The 12,831-nt window shown below is 40.8% G+C and overlaps 1 protein-coding gene across 6 annotated transcripts in view; it reads right to left on the reverse strand.

The window, feature by feature from the left end:
• bdnf (brain-derived neurotrophic factor) overlaps nt 1-12,831 on the reverse strand; it is a 43,647-nt gene that overhangs the window by 2,354 nt on the left and 28,462 nt on the right. Inside the window, exon 1 of one of the 6 annotated variants that reach the window (XM_084716083.1) lies at nt 5,892-6,308. The exons of the other annotated variants lie outside the window; for them this stretch is intronic. The gene's annotated coding sequence lies outside the window, so the exon portion shown is untranslated. Of the gene's footprint in view, nt 1-5,891; nt 6,309-12,831 lie in introns of those variants that run through there. 6 annotated transcript variants of the gene reach the window in all.

Below are 12,831 nucleotides of genomic sequence, written 5' to 3' on the forward strand. Positions count from 1 at the left end.
AAAAGTTTGTTGCTGTAGCTTTAAATTGTTTATCATGTCTATCATTGCCTGAATTGTTAGGTTTTGTATTATATCAATAATAAAACTTGACAGGTGGATACATTTTTGGCTGCAACCATGTGAGGGTCAACTGTGAAAAATTCAGAAAGGCTCTGTGTGTTGATCTGCAGATCTGGTTTTGTTTGTTTGAAGAGCTCATGTACCATTTTGTGACTATGACACAAACAAAATCACCATTATCAATACTCTGGGAACCTCCGACCTGGACGGCACTTAGTGGGAGATGTATTTGAGTCAGCTCTGAGAAACACTGCTGCTGCTGCAGCAGTTTTATTATTGTTATTATTTTGTTTTTAAATACTGGTCCGACAGGTTTGATACTGAACCTTGCAATCATGAACAGAAATCAGGAGCTTGTGGAGGGAGACTGTTTGTTTCTGGCAGGTGGACGGATGGCGAGAGCACTGCAGGATGAACTAACAGGATGTCATGAATGACAGAAAGATGTGTCATCCTCCCCGCGCTGTCAAGTACCAATCTCCAGGCTCCGGAGAGCAACTCACAAGATAAGCAAAGCACTGCCAGGAGGACGGTAGAGGGGGGGAGAAAAGGGAGCCAGGTGTAGCGGAAATACTGCACATACATCCTCGAGCACACATGCATCCCTTACCTTTGAGAAGCTCTAAGACTCGTAGCCAATCAATGAATTGGTTGACATCCAACGGCCCAAGGTATAAAAGCAACCATAATGAAAAGAAAATCTAGATCTTGCTTTCCACAGGGGCTCATTTAAAAATAGCCTGGCCGAGGCTTTGACTGCACTCTGCATGTCCCAACTTGATACAGGAAAACACGGCGAGCAAACACACACTCACACACACACACACACACACACATACACTCCCGCCTGCTGCCTCCACTCAGGACGGACACGAGGACCTTTACAGTAGGGAGGAGCGAAAACCCCACCTTAAAAGCATTTGTTTCATTCTTAATTGGTATCTGGGGCCACGGCTGCAATTAACCAACACCACGGTGACTGCCATAGAGATATCTTGTCTAAAAATAGATGTGCTGGGAGTCTCACAGTCTCTATTCAGAATATCACATCCTTCTTCTTAATGAGCCACTCATTCCCCGAGCTCTGTGACGTACTCCTCCGGAGTGTGTGAGTGTGTGTGTTAGAGGGAGGGCATGGGGAGGGGCTGCCTTGTATATGTTTGCAGGGAGATGGGGGTACTTTTCCTCTCACCAATTAAAACAACATTGAGGACAAAGCCTAGAATAAGAAGATAATTATCTAGTTTTTATCAAATATTGCTCATAAAACATGCAAAAGCAAGCGTATTAACCCTTCAGTGTTGGTAAGCTTTTGCTTCCAATGACGAGAATTTTCTGTGAGGCTTCCCAGCACTGAAAACCATGTAGGTTTTTACGGGATTGAGGCCAGTCACGAGCTTTATGTGTAGGATGCATTTAGGCTGATATTATTATCAGCATCGCGCTCAAATGGTTCCAATTCCACATGAAGGAAATGAAGGCAGAGGGCTGATTACTGTTAGGCGTCAAACTTCATGCTGGAAATGGTGCAGACGAAGAGTGCTGCATCTTCCGTAACAGACCACAGGGGTAATATTGCAGTAGCAGGGGGTGGAGAGAGTGCCAGCGTCATTTCGCAGCATAACAACCACAGATGACGTCTCTTCCAGGTCTCCATAGGGGAGAGAATGGAGGGGAGGAGGAGGTTGCTGGGGGTAATGCCACTCAACAGCGTGCAATTGCATGCCGTTCCCCCGGGTACCCTCACACCGGGAACAACAAATGATTTTATTTCTATCTCTGCGATTTCCTGTTTCCATCAGGACAATCAATATGGCTTATGCTCTCAATCAACATCCTGTTAAAATGCGATAAAGCCAATGAATCATTTAATTGCTGTGGGACCAGCGGAGGATCTCTGGCTTGTATCTACTAGAGGCTAAATGTGACAACTGATTGGTTTGCTCGTGTTTTATACATCCAGCTCTGGAACATTTTATGTGCACTGCCGGGTTTTGCTGTTAATAAAAAAGCGGCTTGCGAGTTAACACAACGAGCATGAATAATACAGCAAGGGAGGGACTACAGTACATATGGAGGAATGTTTGGAATAAAATGTACTATTTCCCAGCCTTTGGACCAGATTTGTGACAGTTGGTTTGGTCTAGGGGTGAGCAAAAATATCAATTATATCGATATCATAGATTTTTGGTATCGTTGTGTTGTCTTTTCCTGGTTGTAACAGCTGTGTTACAGTAAAGTGATGTCATTTTCTGCACTTATTAGACTGGTCTTTACCCACTTAGTCATTATATCTACATTACTGGTGATTATTTATCAAAAATATCATTAACATTTTGTGAAAGCACCAGTAGTCACCCTACAATGTTGTCATCTATTGTTATTGAGTTATTTGGTCAAAAACATTATATTTGATATTTGATATTTGATTCTGCACAAATTGCCCAACCCTACTGTAGTTTAATGTACAGCAGTGCATCATATTCTATAACGGGAATTGTCAACCTTTTGTAACTTTAGGCCCACTTCTGTTTGTTAAAAAAAAAAATCTGAAGACCACTTAAACCACTTTAACAAAGTTGTTTCTACTTGTTTCCATTGGCATGTTGATATTCAAGCGTAACTCGTCACTGAAATTTCGTTTCTTAATTTGGCATTTTTGTCTTTATGTGAATTCTTGAGCACATTCAGATATAAAAATTAGTAGCTTTGTAAAATATCAAAACAAAATTTTAATCTTATTCTAACCATTTATGGGTATCATTGCCTCCAGGGCCCATTAGATGGTGCACTGAGGCTCATTGGTGAGCCACGGACTAACGGTTGAGAATGGCTATACTGTAAGGTCATCACTATTTGAGAATTTACAGCATGTTATTTGGGAAGAAATGTGTGGATTGACGTATTAAGGGTGTCACAATTCTGCAAGTTCACGATTCGATTTGACTTTCAATTGTAAGTCACATTCACTGCGATTTTTTCGATTTTAACATTTTTTTAAATAACTAATGCCTTTGTCTTTGTTAAACTATAAAGTCTTGATTTGTAAACATCAACAGATCATTCATTTTAATCCCTGACAAACTGTCATTTAAGTTTTTTTTAATTTTTTTTTAAAAGTTTGTCTATATGGTATATGCAACACTGTGTCGTCTTTGAGGTGTTTTTAGTTTAGATACATGGAGAAAGAAAAAATACTGGGAGAATTGCAGATTCTGTCTTTGATGCCTCATTTTGATCGATTTTCGATAATACTGAAATTGTGATACCTCTTTGAGATATATATCGTATATTGTAGCATAGTCTAAAAAGTTGTTGTAAAAGTTGTATTGCTCAGCCCGAGCTCGACCATGAAAATATTTAACAAAGAAGCAGTTGGGCACACATCTAGGTTGCTTAAAACATAATGATATCCATGTACATCCCACCAATCCCGCTGTGTCACGTCCACGACCAAACGTAAATCACTTATCATGGAGCCGAGGAAGATAAAACCTGCTGCTCAAACACGCCTTTATTCATGACAACGCACCTCGAGCATGAAACACCCAGGACAATAGGAGCAGGTGAGTGTGTGTGGACTCTCCTGTCTACTGTTTGGCTTTGACGTCTCTGGATGACCACCTGTTCATCTGCTTTGAGAGCGCGGCTGTATGGGCAGGGATATGTAACTTACCCTCGCATTTATTCTTTGTGCCAGGTGGGGATTAAAGTGATAAATGCCTCCTTTGACAGATGCTGAAAAGTTGCTCTAAAGCATGAAAGGACTAGTATTATTACACATTCAGTACTGTTCCCCAGCCTCTCTGCACATGTCAGCACACTTTATGGCTTCATCTTCACCAACAGCATACATGGATATCTAAGGAACCGTTAGAAGGGAAAATAAACATCAAACAAGAGAAATGAAAGCGGGAAATGTGCCCACTACATTTGAATAGAAATGCAGGACCTATGGCAACATTTGTTCTCTGCCGCCGCTACCACTGCTTGCTCCCTTGTGGGCATCCCCCTTTTTTCAATTCCTCAAGAACCGTGGAGCCATTTACCTAGCAACATGTTTTGTCATGTTCGACATATAGTACACAATGCCAAAAGACAGAAAAAAAGAGAAAAACGTGCAGCAAATGATATCAAAATTTCTACTCGAGGAGGTCTCCCTTGTGTGCCACAATGCAGCACTTAAAAAAGGCAATTAGAGTTGTCTGCAGTAATGGCTGACACGTGTGGAAGCTTGCTTCCTTGAGATCTGTTTTCAATCTGACACAGTTTCAGAGCACGGTTAGTAATAGATGAGCATCACAGAGGGATTATACCTGGCCTCCAGGCCAACCCCAGCCACTGCCCCAGACAGCCCGGCATTCAAATAACCGCTGAGTGATCACTGCTGCCCAAATGAGACTCCGATTCCCTCCCACGCTGGGTGCAACAATTGAAACAATACAACATATACAGTATGGTAATAGAGTATGTGAATAACTAACTACATCTGAAGCCAAATACTCATCCTTAAATGTGTAAAACTCTAGTTTAACAGTAATAAAGTACACTAAAGTTTAGTTTCCAATTATAATCTTAGTATTAACAAGTCCCTAGCTCATTTTAATTCATGAATCAGCGACTCTGACACAAAATAACACCAACAGACATATAACTCCAAATTAACAGCGCTGCAGTTCCTAACCTCGGACACTAGAGGGCGTGTGAGACCGCGAAATAATAAGAGCTCCTTCTCTTTCTCCCTCCCATCTCCCTTTCCCTCCCTCCTGTATGTGAAACACGATAGATAGATAGATAGATAGATAGATAGATAGATAGATAGATAGATAGATAAACCGCGTCTTTCCAGGACAAGACAATTAGGCACAGCCAGTCTGGGTTGTGAGTAATTGTAAACAGCCTATAAAGTCCACTTACATGGTATTAAGTCATAACTCTGACCAGAAATGTGGCCCTAATTTGCATTTTTTGGAAAGTGCATCATGAAACCATCCTCTAACGAGCCCTTGTGTTGTATAGCTCCTCTGATCCTCGGATAAAGTTCTTGGACAAGATATTTTCACACGAAATGAGCTGAGTTTTTCCACCCCTCTATAAATGGGACTTAAATTTAATCCGTGTTCATTCTGGCCGGTAATTTAAAGTTGTTCACACACATAACACCGAGAAGTAGACCCAACGCTAGTGTATGTTGGCCGACGTAGCTGGGCGTTAAGGTCTCGGGTTTCCTATAAAGTCTTAATGAGTTCATCAAAGTTTTTTTTTTCTCTCTCCTCTCTTCCAAAACAACTATACAAAAAAAAAAAAAACACTGTCTGGACTTTCTTTTTTGTGTGTTCAGAGTTCAGGTTTAGATGAACAAATATAGACTATAAACAACCTGAACAAAGCGTTGATTGCGCGATTTCTGAGCGTAAAGTTTCTTAAAATGATCGCGGAATTGTTTGCACGTTGTAATTTATGATAAATACTCAAAATAAGCCACTGATAATGAAATGAAACTTCCTTTTTCTGTCTTTTTTTTTCTTCTCGAGATTACATCTGCTGAGCCCGTGCTCTCCACTGGAAACCCAATCAACATAATAACTCCGTTTTTTATTAATGAACGGGAGGATAAGGTTACACATATCCCCTCTCGGGCTGCGGCGCTGTCTGTTCGCAGGATAACCGGACTTGATCGAGCTACTTTTAGACCCCCCCACCTCCTCCCCTCACCTCCTACCTCCAACCCCCCCAACACCACACACACATACACACACACTTATGTCTGTTTTCTTCAAGAGGTATCAAACAAAGCCGAAAGTTATCAAGATAACAAACAGACAACATACCTTTTACTGCCCAAGTCGTAAAACAGACCATTCAACAGGACAGTAGTGTCATCTGGGATGTTTTGGACAACTCCCTGAGTAAATTTACTTCTTTACGCGAGTATTTTTTTCCTCTCTCTGTGTACTCTCCCGACAAGCTTCAGGATATCTCTTCAGCTTTGGAGCAAATAGATTAAATTATTGATGGTGGAAATTGCATGGATGAGGTAATGCTGCACTCCCATGGCTGCACGGCGGCTCGTTTGGAGATCGTCTGGAGAGACTGAAGTTGTCGCATGCTGAAAACGCCGCAGCAGCAGCAGCGGCAGCAGCAGCGGGATGAGATGAGAGACCTCTGGAGCTGAAATGAGGAGCCTCTTTGCAACTACAGTAACTTTACTACACAATGACGCTGCAACATGTGACCTGCCGCTGGCTGGCTGCTCGCCACCAAACTCCTGTTTAAGCAGCAGCAGCAGCCCCGAGGCGGAACTATTAATGCGCTTTCAGTGTGCATTATCTGCTATTGTTTGTCCGCATACCGTGCAGCAGCAGCCTGCATCCACACCACAATGTCTGGAAGTATATATAAAGCACAAGCCAAGCCTCTCCTCTTCCGTATTTTTCCCTCAGTGAGGCCAAAGAGGCGGTGTATTTTTATTTTTTTTTTTATTTATTTGAAGGTTTTGCGTAACAGCGCGTCTCCACCAAGTCGTGATCCACGGCGTGCCATTTAGAGATGGCCTATTTGTGTAAAATTAGATATTCAGAGAATTAAAAATAAGCATTTCCTGTACTGGGCTGCACATAGCGAGGAGGCTAGGGGATTTACACCAAAATAAGCTGCAAGAAAGAAGGTATTTGAGCCCAAACACCATTTTAGGCAGGATGATTCCTGCTAAATATATTTTTAAATCCTTCATATAGCACTAGAAGATTCTCACAATAATGTGCTCCATTTAATGTGCGATTTTAGTGTCATAAACCCCTGAATATCAACTCAGAGGAGGCTTCATCATCATTCTGCTGTTGTAAAATGTAGAGCTGCAACTAATGGTTATTTCCATTCATTGTTCCATTATTTTCTTGATTAATTGATTAGTTGTTTAGTCGAAAAAATGTGAGAAAATGGTGAAAAATGTCGATCAGAGTGTCCCAAAGCCAAGATGACATACTCAAATGTCTTGTTTTGTCCACAACCCAAAGACATTCAGTTTACTGTCATGGAGGAGTTTAAAAAAAAAAGGAAAGGATTCACATTTATGAAACTGGAATCCGAGAATTTTGACTTTTTTCTTTAAAAATTACCCCAAATGATGATGATGAATGTAATAGTTGACGAATAATTGATGCAATCGATCAATATTTTTTCCCAATTTCTGACAATTTATGGACCAAACAATTAATTGATTAATCATTTAGAATCATTTTTTAAGAAACTATGTCCAATTTCTGAAATTTCTACTGAATATTTTCTGGTTTCTTCAGTCCTTTACGACAGTAAACTGAATATCTTTGGGTTGTGGACAAAACAAAAACTGAGGAGTCACACCGGGCATTTTTAACCATTGTTTGGACAAATTTTGGACCAAACAACTGATCAATTAATCATTTTAAGTCATTTTTAAGAAAAAATATCCACATTCTTTGATTTCAGCTTCTCAAGTGTCAATGGTTTCTGGTTTCACTGGTCATCGATAACACTAAACTGAATATTTTTTGAGGGTGTGGACAAAACATGACATTTGAGGACGTCATCAAACAGCGATCAACCATTTTCTGACGATTTATAAAGTGAACAACTAATTGATTAACAAAGAAAATGCTGGGCAGATAAATCAATACAGAACATAATGGTTAGTGAGTTAATACATTTGGATGACAGCAGACACTGGGGGCTAACAAAGATGTGAACTTATATTGAAAACAATTCTGCCTCTGCTTGCTTTTAAAGTGAGCCATCTCTGCACAACAGATGGATGACTCCCCTGCAAGTGCTCTGCAGTGTAGTAACCAGCTTTCACAGGTTATTATTACCAAATGTCAGCTAAACAAACGCATTTAAATTACATACACAGAGCTTGAAACTGCTTTGCTTCTCGATACTCTGCTCACCCTCAAACTGGGAACAATTCACTCCCTTTTATAACGCAGAATCCAAATAAAAATGTCAGTGGAGCCACAACCTTTCAATGGGTGATGAACGTTTGGAAACTCCACCTCTGATGAATACAAGAGTGAGCATAATGGGGAAATAGCAGCTCATTATCCTTGTGACTTGGCCCTGGTCCAGTGCAAAGATTTATTGTGATGTGTTTGCTATATTGCCATCATGATTCTTCCCTGCACGAGCTTATGAGCTGGAGAGGAGCTCTTGTTTGGCATGTAGCAGTATGGGAGTGGATGCTCACACCTGCTTAATGAGTCACTCCCACCTCCAACACACCCGGGGACATGCCAAGATAGATATAGCCCTCCCCGAAGGCTCACAGGAGGTGAGGGCAAACTCTGGATGACAAAGAGTTGCATCAGCAATCACTGAGCGACATGACTCCAAAGAGAATAAAAAAAATGCACACTGCACAAGGGGGCTGTTCCAAACAAGTAATTCATAAATAAATCACTTGGCATCTCATTAGAGGGAGCAAAAACAACAACATGGGCTCTCTCATTTCTGCAAATACAACACAACTGAAGGTGGCGTATCAAGAGAGGGCTTTTGGCTTGCCTGTGTCTGGATTTCTGAATGAAAATGTCTAATAACTGGGAGCAAAAAGGGAACTGTAGGATCTGTTTGACTCATCTGACTGAGGGTCAAACAGAAGCATGACAGCAGCGGCCTGTTTGAGAGTCTTTCTGAAAACTGCTAAAGCACTATTTCATCGGAACTGAGGTGTAAGATTTCTTTAGGTTTAAGATTTCCCAGAGACAATGGCCAAGGTGTTGGGGTGAAACCTTTCATCTTTGCATGCCATGTTGCAAATTTCTGCTTTTAACACATGGGAAGAGTTGGGTTTCCTCACATGTTTCCCTGCTCACAAGCCTCTTTTTTTTGTCTGTTTGTGCAACAGAGATGGAAAGAAACAATCACCAGCCATGCAGGAGCTGACAACACGACACACTTGTATAACCTTTCAAGGCTTCTCTTGCCAAATGCAGCACGATGATGCTGACAGGTCCGCACTGCCGAAAGCTTCACTTAACAAGTAGAATTATGCCTCCTTGTGCGAGAGAGGGAACCGTTGTAACGCGGACCAAATGACATTTCACAAAATGTCATTTTCACTGGGGATAAAGGAAGGCGACAAGGGTATTTTTTGATCAAAGTGAGATTGCGTCTCCCCCCCCTTCTTCGAGAAGAAGAGGAAACACGTCAACTGAGAAAAACATTTCTCTATGAGGTTTGGATGACGTCAAAGAAGACAAGGGCGCAGTTGAGAACAGTTAAGAAAACTCCAGACTGGTAAACAGGTAAAGTCACAGGCCTTTCTTAATCAGATTAGTGGAGTGAGGAGTTAATGTCATCCCTCCTGTGATGACAATAACCTTTATTGTAATCATCAAGACCAGTCCTCTAAGCTCCTTCCACATCCTCATATACAGGCTGATACATTATTTCTATAGTGGGATGGACTGCAAATCACTCCACAGCTTATTAAGCCTCTCTCTGTCTCTGTCTGTCTGTCTCTTTTCTTGGCTTATGCCTCCCCCCTCCTCCCCCTCCCTCCTCCCTCCTCTTCCTCTCTTCCCCCTCAATCCAATATCACCACAGCATCAATAACCTTTACATGGTTCACTGCTGAAGGAAAACACACTAATCATGCCTCAGAATTACTTGGAAATGCTGAAATATTTTGCCCAAATTCAAGAAAGAAAAAGCAGACATTTGCTGCTAGAAAACTCAAATCAGATGCTTGAATTTGCCTCCTGCCATTTTTCTCTTTAATGACACATCCTGCCACCAAGATAGATCTGATAGTGAAATTAGAGACAGAAACAAAACGTTTTCTCTCATAAAAATGAAAAAAAAAAAAAGTTTGTAAAAAAAAAAAACTGCTTAACTCACTTTGAGACACTCAGGAAATACAAATACACACTTGTTTTATTATTATTATTGTTATTATTTCTGGAAGTTGCTTCTTGGATTCACTGCTGCATGTTCACAGCATGCTGAGAGACACACATGAATGGTTTGGTCGAACATTTCCTCACACACTCACACATAGAGACCATCATGAATCCTTATAGTCCCGCAGTGGTCCGACATATAAGATCATAACTACATGTATTAATAACTTATCGTGGGCTTCATAACTGTAAAAAAAAAAAAATCCCCATCATGTGATACTGTGACGAAAAACTGATAATGAAAGGTTCGGAATGAGGTTCATGGCTTCGCCTCCTGCCAGAACTTGTTTAAACAAGCCTGTTAATTGGATGAAGGTGTTGGTGATGAAGATGATGGTGGTGGTGACTAAAGCAGCAGCAGCAGCGACGCGGCGGTGGCGGTGGCGGCGGGCGATGTAGCCTACATTTCCATAATGATTAAGATGATTAATTTTCGCTCTAAATATATCGTGACGCCCGCCCAGCAGTGAGTCGAGATTTCTGCCATCTATAGCCCAAAATAATCGATACCCTATTTATAATTTATACCAGAGCATCAGATAGATAAATAAGACAAGTTATTACTCATTTCATGAATGAAAAACAACCCGAAACCGAGTTTTTATTAAAAAGAAATGCGTGTTAATTATATTAAAAGAAAAATATCGAAAGTCCTTAATTGAGATTTCGTCAAATCCTTTTTGAATTGATCGCAACGGAAAAAAACGACACACAAAGGCCAACATTTACATTATGAAAAAAAGCATTAGCTGTATGAAACAATCTGCTATATTATTAATGTTAATCCTCATTCCCGCAGAGCGCATTGATTTATTTTTCTTTTCGTTAAATAAACAGGCCTACCGAAAGAATTTCATCTGATTTTTTTTTTTGCAATGAAACCTACCATCAGGTTTGTTATTGACGCCCACCCCAACTCTGCAGAGCTGAGAGTGCAGAGAGAGAGAGGGAGAGAGGGGAGATTCTCGGTAAAGATAACACACGCGGAGACGCACGCACGCAGCGGCGAGCGCACGCAGGCGCACGCCCGCACACAAACACACGCAGCCCCATTTATGGACTGATCCGCTGACGTACATTGCAGAAAAGTGCTATAAAAAAACCTTCATACATACAAAGTGTGTCGTGCCACCCCACAGACCCCTCCTAACCCGCCTCCGCTCATCCCTCCTCCTCCACCCAACACGCCCACGCCCACACCATAATCCCACGTCTCAGTAGAAAAAAAAAAAAAATAATAAAAATACTGCTACATGGCCAGAAAATAGACAATCTGCGAGGAAAAGATTATATTTATAAACAAGATATAACAGGGAAAGATGCTGCGATAAAAGAGCTCTAACTCTCTAGAGGCATCTGTGAATTAAAGGCCAAATATTTCTTCAAAGTATCACAATTTTCCCGATCTAATATAAACTAATACACGTATCGTTTCGTTATATTAATTATTAAATGGTTAAAATTTGTGCAACAAACCGTTTTCTGGTGCTGATAAGACTGAAACGTGGCGACGCAGCCTTTTTTTTTATGAATGTCGGGCAGCCTAATAATAAGTAATATGATCTATTTTGGTTTCACTGTCATATAAATGAGGAGTAATAGGCTGTAATATGAAGAAATCGATCAGCTCGCATTCACAGTTTCGTGAAAATTAGCGAAAACGACGGCGGAGAAATCACATAATCAAATGCAATTCATACATTTCGTTTTTAGTATTTATTTGAGCCTGTAAAAGCAGAGAGAGGAGTCTTGATTAAAAACAGGACTCCCAGTGGGCGTTGGGGCTTTTCTCTTCTCTCTTGCAGTTGTTTTTTGACATGCAATTGCTTCGTCTTGGATCAGAAATCTTAAATCTTTGACCAGAGAAGGAGGAAAAAAAAAAAAACAAAAAAAAAAAAAACAAGACGACGAGAGAGAGAGATAGAGAAGGAGGGAGTGAGTGAGAGGAAATAGACAATATCCACCGCTTCTGCATCGGTGCGAGACGAATTTTTTAGGCTACAAGTCCTTCAGGAGAGCAGAGAAATAAAATCCCGGGGCAGTTTTTGGGCGATGATCGTCTAAATCAGCTACACGTGACAATTTACGCATACAGGCGTTAATCTGAAATAAAAAAAAGAAAGAGAAAGAAAAAAAAAATCGATGCCTCCAGAACAATTGCATATCAAGCCATCTTATCTCTCCCTCTCCATCACATTCAGCCATAACATCTGTCAGTGGATGCACTTTGACCACGCCCATTTTTATTGTAATTTTTTACACAGGAATAATAGAACAATTTGTATCGCCTGTACTGTAAAGGAAGCCTCGCTTTAGGCGCAAAAGTGCACGAATCAAAACGAGCAAGATTTAATTGTTTTGCTTTTCTTTTTCTTTCTTTCTTTCTTTCTTTCTTTTTTTTTTTACATTATTTATCCGTTAGTCTGCATGCATGCGGTTTGACAGGTCGACACAGAGCTGTGTATGGACAAAAGAGGGGGGTAGGGTAGCAGGTGAAGTGAAAAGCACCTTATGAATGAAACCGTGGAGCGGTCGTAGTAAAAACACAAGTGATTTGATGGCGATGACGGGAGGAGAGGGGGGCGATAGAGGGAGGGATGGGGAGGGGGGGGGGCGGTGGAGGGGTAAAGAGTAGGGCTATTTTTGGTCGATAACAAAATCCAGAGGGTTTGACATCAAGACAAAACATGAATGCAGCAGACCAAACAAGAAAAAAAATAAGCATAGATAGATAGATAGATAGATAGATAGATAGATAGATAGATAGATAGACGTGAGAAAGAAAGACAGAGGCTTTTCCAGACAATTTGATGATATGCACCAACATCAGTAC

This window comes from Lutjanus erythropterus, chromosome 1 (assembly GCF_056507025.1).
Source record: "Lutjanus erythropterus isolate fLutEry1 chromosome 1, fLutEry1.hap2, whole genome shotgun sequence".
NCBI lineage: Eukaryota > Metazoa > Chordata > Actinopteri > Lutjaniformes > Lutjanidae > Lutjanus > Lutjanus erythropterus.